General features: G+C 33.6%; 1 protein-coding gene across 1 annotated transcript in view; it reads left to right on the top strand.

Moving 5' to 3' along the window:
- The window catches only part of TAF4 (TATA-box binding protein associated factor 4), a 144,839-nt gene that overhangs the window by 2,658 nt on the left and 129,084 nt on the right, over nucleotides 1-13,097 (top strand).

Below are 13,097 nucleotides of genomic sequence, written 5' to 3'. Positions count from 1 at the left end.
CTCACCAAATATAATCTTTGTATTTGTCATCAACTGTTATGAGTTTCTCAGGAGACTATATGGACCTGGTTTCTAAAGGTAACAGAAAAATAGAATGACACACCCCCTGATTTCAAGACTCATTAATTAAGTCTTTGAAAGCTTTTACTCTTTTCAAGGTCTACTTTAAAAACTATTCAGATGTCAGAACTGTGTTACAGTTTTTAAGTGAAAATAAAAATGGGTCTATAAGGATCACATCATTCATGGCCAACATTCTAATCCTAAACTGTACTTTAAGTATTTTTCCAATATTCTCAGTATTCGTAATATTTTTTCAGTGCAGTATTGTTACTACACAAAGAACACCTAATTAAATTTTACTATTACTACCTAATGAAATCAATGGTGTGCGTATGCTATTCATTTCAGTGGGTCTTAGGGTAGTAAAAGTAATATATTATGAAACTACTATCCAGGACATTTATAGAATGATGTTTTTATTTCAGAAATGTTTTAATATTTGTAGTAGTCTTATCAGTGTCTTTCTGGCTGTCAATTATGCAATATTATTTTATGGTTTTTAAAGTCAGACAGAAAAATACTGTGAATGGTATATAACATTCTGATATTTTTTGGAAATACTTAGGCATACAAAAGACCTTACCTGAAATATTTCCTATTTTTGATTTTGCCCAGAGGTAGTATTTTTTAATCTAATATGAATAGTTATTTTATGAATTAAAAATGTGTTTCCTTAAAGCCAGTCCCTTAGTATGTAGTAATTGTATGTGTTGTAATAGTAAAATCAGTCATGAAAATTTGGCACTTCACATGTCCCATAGTATTTTCTGAAAATAATGAGTGGCTGCTTCAAAACAATTTCTGTGTCAATGAACTGAAAGGTATCCCTGTCTAATCATTTAGAGGTTAAGAACCAATGATTTGTAAAACTTCAGACAGGGATCTTTTTTTATTGGTGAAATCCTGGGGGTAGTTCCAAAGCTACTAAAAAAAAACCCAACAAACTTTTTTTCTTTCTTCGCACTTAGCTTAGGCTTAATTAAAAACCGCAAAGAAAAGGTATTGACATTTTGTGCTGGTGATTATAATAGGCGTTTGAGGGTATTCCAGACTAATTAGCCTTAGTTTTTCTCCTTACTCATCTAATAGCAAGTATGCATTTAATCTTAATCCATGGAACATAACATAATTTGTAAAGTTTGTCATAGCTTTTTATTTATACCCATTTTGCTGAAAGATTGCCACACAAAAGACCTACCTATGTAAGTACTTTCCCTATATCAGTAAGGTCCATCCCTGTGGTTTGTTGTTCGGTGCTTTAATTAAAATTGGTGTTGTCATTGTTTGACCAAGAAGGTGTTTCAGATGTCTGTAAGATATCTCTAGTATCTGTAGAGATAGTAGGCTTAAAGTAGTTTAATTGAGGTCCACTTGTTAAGAAACTCCTAGTTATAGCTAGTCAGAATACAATTTACTCCTCAATATGTCACATTCCTCAAGTGAGATTTCTTTTAAAGGAAAAACTAATATAGGTTGTACTTAGAAATAGCACTGATTGTATACTACCTTATGATTTTATCTAATCTAAATTTTTTTTGGGAGAAGTAGCCCTATCTTCTGGCAATATGGTATTTTTTAAATTGATATTATTAAGTAGCTGAATCAGCACCTTGGAAACATGGAACTAATTGGATCACTTTTAGTGAGAACTTCCTTTTTCATTCCTATAATTGTGTTGCTATTGGGAAGGGAGAAGTGATCGGAGGAGGGCATGCCCTTTTGTTATTCTTTTACTAGTGGTTTTGAGAGAGACGTTTATGATTGAGTTTCATTCATAAACCAGATCTTTCTGGTGCAGATTTAACAAGTAGATAAAGCTGTTTATTAAATCCTGGAAAAAAGTATGAATTTTTTATTCTTATGGTTTTTGCAGTATTCCTAATATTTCATACCAGAGAATAGCCTTAAGTCTGACTTATGAGTCACAAACACTGGGAGCTTGGCTTTAAGGTAGCACATATTATATTCTTGATATTTATCTTAGTTATCTTAGGTGTATTGGCATATCTATCAGAATGTCACATTATTTTAGAACTATGTTACCCACTATTCATTTTTCAGTGAAGTAATAGATTGCCACAGGCCCAGTATGAACTTTGTGAAGTTAACCTTTTTTGTGTGTGTGTGTTCAAGGAAGTAGAGTTAATTAAAACTACTATTCTTTTTCTTCTAAAATAACAGTTGTCCTAATTTAAACAGTGCATTTTAATTTGATAAATCAAAATTACACATTTTTGAAAATACCATTTATGCTCTGTGAGGAAATTTCCAGAAAATAACCTTAAGAATGCTTATGAATTGGCATCATTTTCTCAAATTGAATTTTATACTTTTTAATGTGAGTTAATGATTTATTTTATAATCTTTTATTTAACTATGTTACTAAGGTGATAGGTAGCCATGGTCTGAAGAAATTGATCACCTGAGTCCACTTGGCAAATTGGAAGTTCACACTTTTTATATTTTATTGTTACAAATGTTTTGTACTTTAAGATTTTAGGGGAGAAATTGTAAAGCTTTGTGCAAGTGTCAAGTAAACTACATTCATTCTTCAGTCACATATTTATGTAGTTAGAAACCATTAAAGGATGATAATATAAATGTTTAATATATGATTACACAACAAACTTTTGTACAGAATTCTTACCTTGCTGGTTAGGATTTTGTAAATGAAATTCTTAAAGAGTTGAACTTCATATTTGAATATTTGTATTCAAATTTGTTTTTTTGAAAAGCTGCCTTCTTACTTGTTAATGAGAGAACATAGAAAAAATACTTTAAAAATATGGTAGCAAAAAATACAGTTGTCCCAAGTACACTGAAAAGTGTGCTTTGATACTAAAAATCTTATTAAAATATGTACACGTATTATTTCTACAATGACTACTCAAAAAGATTTTTAAAAAGATTCCTTAATGTTATCCCTACTTGGCTTAGTAAAATAATGTTTTCTTTTGTGTCATTCCATGTATATTATTTTAGTTGAGTTGGCTGCTCTATTGCTTTAAAGGGCTTGCCAGTAATAAATTCTAAAGCTGAAATTTCCCTAATTTCTAAATCATTAATTAGATAGGCTTTACTTTTCAAGTTTTCTGTGACATTTGATATTTAAAAATGAATGTTTCCAAAATTAGTTTGTTCAAAAGTTCAGGTGCCTTAAACAGTGGCTTCCATCCATGGTGGGTGGTCTCACCTCTCCCGCCTTCCTCTCCCTTCATTCACAAAAAAGATCTTTGGAATCTGACTATGTTCTGTGGATACCCCTTTGATTTTTGTAAAGCACTGGCATCCAAGGACCTTAAGGTTTCTTCATGTAAATTTTAAAGGAACCTTTGAAATTCTGAGAGTTAACTTTGAGACCAAGGGTCATCAGATTGTTCTTGATTTGCTATAGACTTGCCATGTGATCTTGGAAAAGTTGAAACATTACTTGGTGCCTCAATTTCTACAACTATAAAATGAGGTTAATAGCTATTTTGTTAAGTGCCTTGAGACTCTTGGGTGAAAGGTATTGTATACTCGAAAAGTATTATTTGTTATTCGTACTTCCATTCAATCCCATAAAACGTTTACTGCCTCAAAAAAAATGCTTTCATAAAATTGCAACAGGTCCTTAGGACAGTCCAATAGTAAACTAACCCAGAACGTAATATAATTTCTGGAGTATTGCAGGATCCATTCTCTCACCTTTGTTAATAGGTTGCCAAAATATTGGGGCACAAGCATCCAGGTTAGTACTATCCTGATTACAGAATTGTAGACTAGGAAGAGACACTGGGACATGCATACATAAATCTGTCTTGAGATATGATGAGTTGGTGGGTCTAATTTTAGGCCTAAGGCTTTAACCAAGTTTTTCCTCTTGATGCTAGGTAACTGTGAAATTTGAAAACAGAAAAAGATACTTTTGGGGAGAAGGCACATGGACAGCACTGGACAGCTCTACTTAGCATAGAATACAAGTAGCTTCCCCAAGTATCCCTGGTCCAACTTGCCCCTCTCTTTGGGAGGAACTATATTTAAGGGTGAGCAGGGAGCTCATCCTTTGCTGTAGTATGTTCTTGGCTTCTTTATTGACTTATTACTGTTATTATTATTGTTATTAAAATTAATTATCTCATTGTTTGGGAAAGGAGTATGGGGTTCATGAATACCTAGTATGGCATTTTCTGGAACTGGGGAATTTATTACGTTTTGGCAACAATCAGCAATCATGACATCGTTTCATCCTGAGATTACTGTAGAGGCGACAGAGCATAGTGGAAAAAGAGATGGACTTGGTGGCAGGAGGAGACCTGGAACTGAATCCTGTCTCTGACACTTACTAGGTATATGACCATGGGCAAGCCACTTAACTTCTTAGAGCCTCAGTTTCCTCATTTGATAAATAGGGAAAATAGTACCTACCTCACAGGGTTGTTGTGAGGATCAGGTGATAGATACTATGTATGTAAAGAGCTTTGAAAACGTTAAAGCATCTTGTAACAATGTCAGTTGTTACTAATAGTAAATTATTGAAATGCATGAGGCCTCTGTTGCTGTGGTTTATGTGATTTATCTGAGTTATAAGAAGAAACTTTTAAAAATACTTCATATTTGCCAAGTGATGTATAAAAATAAGTATACATTGTTTATTAGTTAAGTCTTTAGGACAAATCTTTAAGGAAGCTGAGTGAGAAAATGTTCCCCTTGTTTACAGAGAAACTGAGGTACTAAAAAGTTAGTTAAACTTCTTGTCCACAAGCCTGTGCTCATCCCCTCAAATGACACTTGAGACTGCCTGACCACACCATTCTGAAACTAGGATAGCAATGGAGTGTCGACATCATATATCTGCCCGCTAGCTGTGATTGTGATTAGTGCAGTAGACCCAGTTCACACCTATGGTCTAGAAATGAAAAGACCAAGATTCGTCTTGTTCCTTATTCACTGAAAGGTAGTTCTTGGCATATTCTATATAAACCATTTCAGTATATAAATTTAAGGTTCTTCTCATATGAATTAAAAAGTTGAATAAAACAAGTGCTTTTATAAATAGTTATGTGGACTTATGGAAATGCAGTTAACTGATTTAAAAAATGTTGAAGTGCCTGAAGCAGTGATTTAAAGGGAGCCAGATAAAGTTGGGTGTGTGTGTGTGTGTGTGTGTGTGTGTGTGTGTATGTGTGTGTATAGGTTATTTTGCAACTTTCTTAAAAGTATTACTTTTCTTCATTGGAATGATAATCAGGAGTCTTAGTGATACTTTTTTCTGAGAGCCTAGGGACTGATTTCTTTGGAGGTAGTGAGAGTTTAGGGCTCTCACCCTTGAAACTTGCTTTTTGTGATGATGTATTGAAAGTTGGAAGCCTTTCCAATATATAGAAGAAATTTATTTAATTAGGCCTTCCATAGTAGCAAAGTTGTTAAATTTATAAAAGGAGACTCATGCAATTAGGACTTTATGTTGTAATTCTTGAGATACCTGTCAGATTTTTTTTTAAACAATTTTGTTGTATTATAAGGAACTTTGGTTTTTTTTTTAATAATAAACAGATAAGTATGCATATATAGTTATTTTAAAACCTTTACCTTAATAGTGATTAATCTTTAACGTTACTGTAAGGTAGATAAGACATAGCAAAATTGACAGTTGAAGTTAGGAATGTTGTCTAATATATATTTTTTTAATTTAAAATTTTGGTTTCTTCATTTTCTTGATTCTGACAAAGAGGCAAAGAGATATGAAAGTGGTCATCAAATGAAGAATAAATTCTCGTAACTAATGTCGCTAACTGGCATAGACTTTAGTATCTTTTGTGAGTGATTAGTATACAATTTCATTAAAACCGTAACTGTCCCTGTGTTTGCAGATTTTACTTTTTATACTTATAACCGTTGTGTAGAATAAAAAACTTGAATTTAATGAAAGCATTGTACACTTAAAATATGGTAAATAGTTTATGGAAAGATTGATGAGAGAAAATAGTATTCTGTTCCCCTTCCCTTCCTATCCTTTATCTCATATTTTAAAGTTGTAGTCTTGCTTTGATTTCTGATGGGAACTTAGATCTCTTATTCTTTTAATTTAGAAAAACATACATGATGAGAAAAGTAGGTGGTTTCCTCTTTTGAAATCCAAACTGGTAGTAGTGGGTTCTAACCCAAATGAGTCCTTCCTTTTGTTCTTGTTTTGCATGTACCAATGATTTCTCTTTCTCATTCTATAAAGTCATTCAACTATAGTTACTGGGAAAGAAAGTACCAATATATTAGGCTTCTTTTCTTTTGATATTTTGTTCTTACTTGAGCAAAAGAAAATAACCCAACACCCTGAATTATCAAATTTTAGAGTTGAAAGGAATCTTAGAGATCATCTTTTTTTAGCCACTTTATAGATGAGAAACTGAGGCTTAGAAAAAGCAACGTGGGGCAGCTAGGTGGTGCTGTGGATAGAGCTCTGGCCCTGTATTCAAGAGGACCTGAGTTCAAACCCATTTCAGATACATAACACTTACTAGCTGTGTGACCCTGGGCAAGTCACTTAACACCATTGCCTAGCCAAAAAAACCCCACCAAAATAAAACAAGACAAAAAAAATACTAAAAAAAAAAAAGAAAAAGCGAAGTGACTTGCTTAATTAAGATCATATACCTAAATGGCAGAATCTTGACTAGATCTTCTGAGTCCTGGTTTAGTGTTCACCACACTAACACCCTAAGTAAAAACCCAAATAAAAAAATAAGTTGAAAGCACTGGAAAGGTTGTTTAATTATTAAGGAGCTTAAAGAAAATATTTTTAAGTAGTACTTGTAGAGTATCCTAAAAAAAAATGGATTTGAAGGCAGAAAAATCTGTGTTCTAGCTGTACTTCTGCCATTTACATGATAGTCTTGAGCAAATCATTTAACCTTTTTCAGCCTGTTTCTTCATTAGGTAGAAGGAATCTGCTGGCAATATTTGTTCTTCCCACCCTAGAGAGTTTTTGTGAGGATCAAGTGAACTATTATGAAAAAATTTTGAGAAGTATAAAGTACTAAGGAAATGTAAATTATTGTTTTAATGCCATAGATACCATTCTAACCTACTTTAGTTAATTATCATGCATTGTTGTGTAATTGAAGTGGGGAAATAGTTCTTTCCTAGAAATTTTACACCTCATACTTGAGTATTTACTACTTTTATGTTCAGGAGGAATTTTTAACATTTTATTGCATAATTTATTATTCTTAGTTTTATATTAGTTGTATAAGAATTCTTTGCAGATAGATCCCTGAATGTTGATTGAAGCACATCTCATAATGTCTTACATTTGTATAGTTCTTTTGCCACTAACAAATTACTTTCACATATATTGTTTCATTTGATTCTGCAACAACTCTCTGAGGTAGGATGGGCAGGCACTATTGTCCCTGTTTTACAGATAGTGAAACTGGGTTCAATAAATCACAGAGCTGAGATTTGAACCTAAGTCTTCTGATATAAATCTAGTCTTTTTCCAGGATACCATGCTCTAATATTTTGAAACATTAATTTCAGATTGTGTGAGATGTATGTACTCCTAAAATGCTCTTCATATGAAAGCATGTTGATGTTGAATAACCGCCTTGTAAGTATTAGTCACATTATGTCATTATTTCAAGGAGAGTTCCAAAGTTTGGGAACAAGTCACGCTATATTTTTATTCATTTGAAAATGATGTCTGTATCTCTTCTCTATTCACTTCCCTTGACAATTTACCTTTATGCTCAGCAAAAAATGGCACTATGGAATTATAATTTCATGGTGCTGAATTTGGAGCCAGTGGCTCTGGGTTCAAATCATGGCTCTGCTACTTCGTGGTTGAAGTTGAGCAAGTTATTTCAGTTTCTTGGGCTTTAGCTTCCTCATTTAAAAAATGAAGTGGTTGAATTAGACGATCTCTAAGTTACCATCTACCTCTAAGTCTATGATTCTCTGTTGCTAAATACATTAAATTTAGTAGTGGTAAAACAGGTGCCGAGTTGGGACCTTGAACTTTTTAAAAATCCCAGGGCAAAGAAATAAAAGTATGCATATTATGAATGTTCGTATATCTACTCAAATTGGGACTGTGCCTTTTATGAAGAAAAAAAAGACACAGAACTTAAGTTTTGAATGTGTTAAATGTTAAAATATTATTAATATTTGTTAAAATATAAATAAGTGCATGGTAGAGACTTCAGTTTAGAACCTAGTATGCAGAACCTATTTCAGTTTAGTTATTTTGATTTATTTTCATGACAATTGATTTGTGGGGTTTTTTGGGGTATATTTAGGTCATAGCAATTTGAAATTCCAAAGAAATTGTTTATGAAGTCCAAATATGAGTCAATAGTGAAAACTGAAATCAGTTACAGGTAGGACTTTTGAACTTGATTTGAATATGTGGTGGTATGCATGTATAGTTTTCACAGGCAGCATAATGTAGGAGATAGAACTTGGCTGTCAGGAAAATCTGACTTCAAATACTATTGTAGACACTTAGCTGTGTGACCCTAGGCAAGTCATTTAACCACTCAGCCTCAGTTTCTTCATCTGTAAAATCCAGGTAATAATATTATCTTACCAGGTTTTTCTGAGCACCAAAGGTACAGGTAAAGTGCTTTGCAAACCATAAAGTACCATATAAATGTTATCATCATCATCAGCTCACTAACTGTGTGATAGTAAGTCAGTCATTTAATCACTCAGTCACTCCAGGCAATTCTCTACAACTTTAAATTATAGATGAATTGTGGTGTTGGTGGAGCAAGTTTCTACTCTAGGAATTCCTCAACAAATGAAGTCATGCATCTGGTCCAGAAAAAGAAATATAGTTTTTAAGGGAATGTATTTCAGTGATTCTTACTAGACAGGGTCAAAATGACCATGGCACCATAGAGTCATAGGATCTTAGAGTTGGGAGGGGCCACAAAGGTCACCTAATCCATTGTGTATCAGAAGCCCCTCTAAAACCTTCCTGATAAAATAGTCATCTGGGCTCTCCCTGAAGAGCTTCGAAGATCTTGATGCTTTCAGCACATTCTGATTTTGGATAGCTCAGATTATTAGGAAGAGTTTCCTTATATATAGTTGAAATTTATTTACATTGTTTGCCCCCTGGGATCACGTAAAGCAAGTCCAGTGTCTCTCCTACGTGACAGTTCTTCAAATACTTGAAGATATGCATCATGTCTCCCCATTCCCTAACTCTTTTTTTCCTTAGGCCAAACATTTTCATTTCTTTCAACTGATCCATGTATAACATGATTTCAAACCCTTTATTACTCTGGTCCATTCTTCTTTTGTATGCTTAATCAGTCAGTAAATCAATTATTAAGCACCTGCAATGTGCCAGGCACTGTTCTAGGTGCTGAGGACAAAAGTACAAAGAATTAAAAAAATGGCCGTTCACCTAATCTGAACTCAGTATACCACATGAATTCTGACCTCTGATTCTGGACATAACATGAAAAAACATCCTGTGGTTGATTTATATTTTTTTGGTTATTTTGGCACATTGTTAACATTTTGTTTACATTGTAATATACCAAGCCCTTTTTCTTTTCTTAACATTTTTTTGATATCTTTTGTTTTTAGTTTGCATTTATTTCTGAATTTCTCTTTGCTCCTCCCCATTTTTAAAAAAAAACTTTTTAATAGTATTTTATTTCTTCAATTACATGTAAAGTCAATTTTTAACATTCTTTTTTTTAAAAAGTTTGAATACCAAATTTTCTCCCTCTCTTTCTTACCTCCCTCTTCCTTAAGATGGTAAGCAATTTGATATAGGTTATATATGTGTAATCATGTAAAATATTTCCATATTAGTTATGTTATAAAAGAAGAAATAGATCAAAAGAAAAAAAAAGTAAAGTGAAAATAGTACGCTTTGATCTGCATTCGGACTCGGTTGGTTTTTTTCTCTGGATATGCATAGCATTTTTCATCATGAGTTCTTGGAATTGTCTTGGATCATTGTATTACTGAAAATAGCTAAGTCATTCGCAGTTGGTCATCATAAAACACTGTACTGTATACAGTGTTCTAGTTCTGCTAACTTCAATTTGCATCAGTTCCTGTAAGTCTTTCCATTTTTTTCTGAAATTCACCTGTTTGTCATTTCTTATAACACAGCAGTATTCTATTATGTTGATTTTTTTTGTAACAAAGATTAGAAAAGAAAAAAATTCAACAAAACCAACCAAACACATCAACCATTTCTGACAGTGTATGTAACATTTTATAACCATATTCTTCATCCCATGAATGGGAGGTGTTTTTTTTTTCAGTTTTTCTTAGGGGCCAAACTTGATCATTATAATTACAAATATTTAGTTTTGTTTTATTGTTCTTTTTTTCTGTTTACATTCTAATAGTGTTGTATATTGTTTACTTGGCTTGCTTTGTCATTTTGCATCAGTTCACATGCCATCCAATTCTCTGAATTCTCTGTCTTCATCATTTCTTATAATGTAGTAATAATCTATTACATTAATGTACCACAGTTTGTTTAGCCATTCCCCAGTTGATGGGTACCTACTTTGTTTGCAGTTCTTTGCTACTATAAAAAGTTCTGCAATAAATAGTTGACTCTCTAGGTCAAAGGATAATTTTACTTGCTTTTTTTAAAAAGCATAATTCCAGATTGCTTTTTGTCAGAATGGTTGGATCATTTTACAGCTCCATCAATAGCTCCTGTCTTTCTACAATCCCTCCAACATTTATCATTTCTATCGTTTGTCATTTTTGCTGGTTTGTTCACCTAGTTCTTTTTTTAACACAAACATTTTAGCCACACCTCTCTCACCTTGTATTTGTGTACTTGATTTTTATAACCCTTCTTTCATTAAATTTATTTCCATTAAAAAATTACCTTTTGATTTTCATTAATTGATGAAAAGAGAATCACAGAATTTCAGAGTTGGAAGAAATCTTAGAGGCCATTTAGGAATCCTGAAAAAGGATCCCTTCTAAAGTATGCCTGAGAAGTGATTATCTAACCTTTGCTTAAAATAGTTCAGGTGAAGGTAAAACTACTATCAACTACTACCTACCTTCTAAGACGTGCCATTTCACTTTTTGATTGTTATCTGATTGTCATATGGTGTGGACATGAAGTTTTTTCCTATACTGGTTGCCTTCCTTTGGATAAGAAGTTAGGAAGTGATTTAAGGGCCTGTGACTGTTTATTTTGGAGAAGAGGAGATTTTGAGAGAGAGTGAGAGAGAGAGAGAGAGAGAGAGAGAGAGAGAGAGAGAGAGAGAGAGAGAGTGTGTGTGTATGTGTGTGTGTGTGTGTGTGTGTGTGTAGTTAGGGCTTGCTTGGTGCTTTCGAATATCTGAAGTTTTGTCAGATGTAAGAGGAATTAAACTTATTTTCTTTGGCTCAAGAGCAGAACTTGGATAAGTGGGTAAAAGTTATAGGAAAGCATATTTTGGCTCAATATAAGGAAAACCTTCCCAATAATTAGAGATTTCTAAAAGTGGAATGGATTGCCTTGGAAGGGCACGGATCCCTCACCACTGAAGGTGTTTAAATACTAAATATGACTGCTGTTGGAAATGTTGAAGAGGCATGATAATAGCAACTTACATTTCATAATTTTTACATTTTACAAAGCACTTCCCCAGTACCAGTCATCTGAAGTTATAGAGCAAAGGATCATAATCTAAAGCTATATAGGGGACCTCGGAAGCATCTGGAGCAACCCTCTCATTTTACAGATGAAGAAACTGAGGTACAGGTAGTGAAGTGACTTGCCCAAGGTCACATGGGTATATTAATTGTCAGATTTGAACCCAGGTTCTCTGAGTCCACAGGCGGGGATACAAGTAGTAGAAGTATTAGCATTCTTACTTTATTAATGAGGAAATAGGTTCCCTGGGGGTAAATGACTTGCCAATTTGAGTGGGCAAGTCCTTTGAATGCAGGTCTCATGTATCTTCTTTCTACACACCAATACCATTAGTGTACTTTAGTGTTTTTACTAACTCTCAGCAGATTTTTATTGGTCTACAAAATATTACTACCAAGGTTCTTATTTCTTAAAATCAATTAACTTAAACTGACTCCTTTCTTTCCCCCTCTAACGCTTCCTCTTCTTAACATCCTATTTTTTCCTCCTTCTACCCCTGTTCCTGGTCCTTGTTCTTTTGGCTGCTGAGGCTCCCCCCCAAGTGCTGAATGCAAAACAATACACACTAGAGAATTGAGTTTAACCTCTATCTGCCTCAGTTTTCTGGTTTTTTTGTTTGTTTTTTTTAGGCAATTGGGGTTAAGTGACTTGCCCAGGGTCACCTGCCTCAGTTTTCTGAATTGTAAAATATGGTTAAAAATGGCATCTACATGGAAGGGCTGTTGTGAGGATCAAATGAGATAATATTTGTAAAAGTGCTTAGTATAGTGCCTGGCACAAAGCAGGCTCTGTATAAATGCTTATTCCTTTTGTATTGGGAAACACTGAACTATATGACTTCTAAGGCCTCTGTCCACTCTAAAATTCACATGGGGTAGTAGAGAGATGTCAAACTTGCTGGCTATGAGCCCACAAAGATCCTGATTGTGGCCAGAATCAGATTAAAATGTAATTGGGAAATGTTTAACAAAATTTAAAAAAAAATAGAATACAACATAGATAATGTTATATTGTCATTTTCTAAGTCGATATGTAGCCCATTTGTATTTGAGTTTGATGTCATTGGCATAATGAATAAAAGTATAGGACTGCATTTAGGGAATCCTGGGTTTGAGGACTACCTCAGATACCAGCTGTGCAATCTTAGACAAGTCATTTAACCTCTCTGAGTCTCAACTTGTTCATTTGTTAAATCGGGATAATAATAGAACCTACCTCATGGAGTTATTGTGAGGGTCAAATAAAATAAATGTACATAAAGCACCTTATAAGCCTTAAACCTTTATAAACCTTTACATAAGTGTGACCCATTATTGCCTACAGTGGATCAAATTCTTTTCCTAGAGAACATAGGCGCAATTTTCATTTAACTCAGCCTCCCATTGAAGACAGATTCAGGGTCTTTGAACAGAAAATA

Source organism: Phascolarctos cinereus, unplaced genomic scaffold, assembly GCF_003287225.1.
Source record: "Phascolarctos cinereus isolate Bilbo 61053 unplaced genomic scaffold, phaCin_HiC Scaffold_2;HRSCAF=192, whole genome shotgun sequence".
NCBI classification, from domain to species: domain Eukaryota; kingdom Metazoa; phylum Chordata; class Mammalia; order Diprotodontia; family Phascolarctidae; genus Phascolarctos; species Phascolarctos cinereus.
The sequence above is the reverse complement of the archived record's forward strand: the minus strand, read 5'-3'. Positions and strand labels throughout refer to the sequence as shown.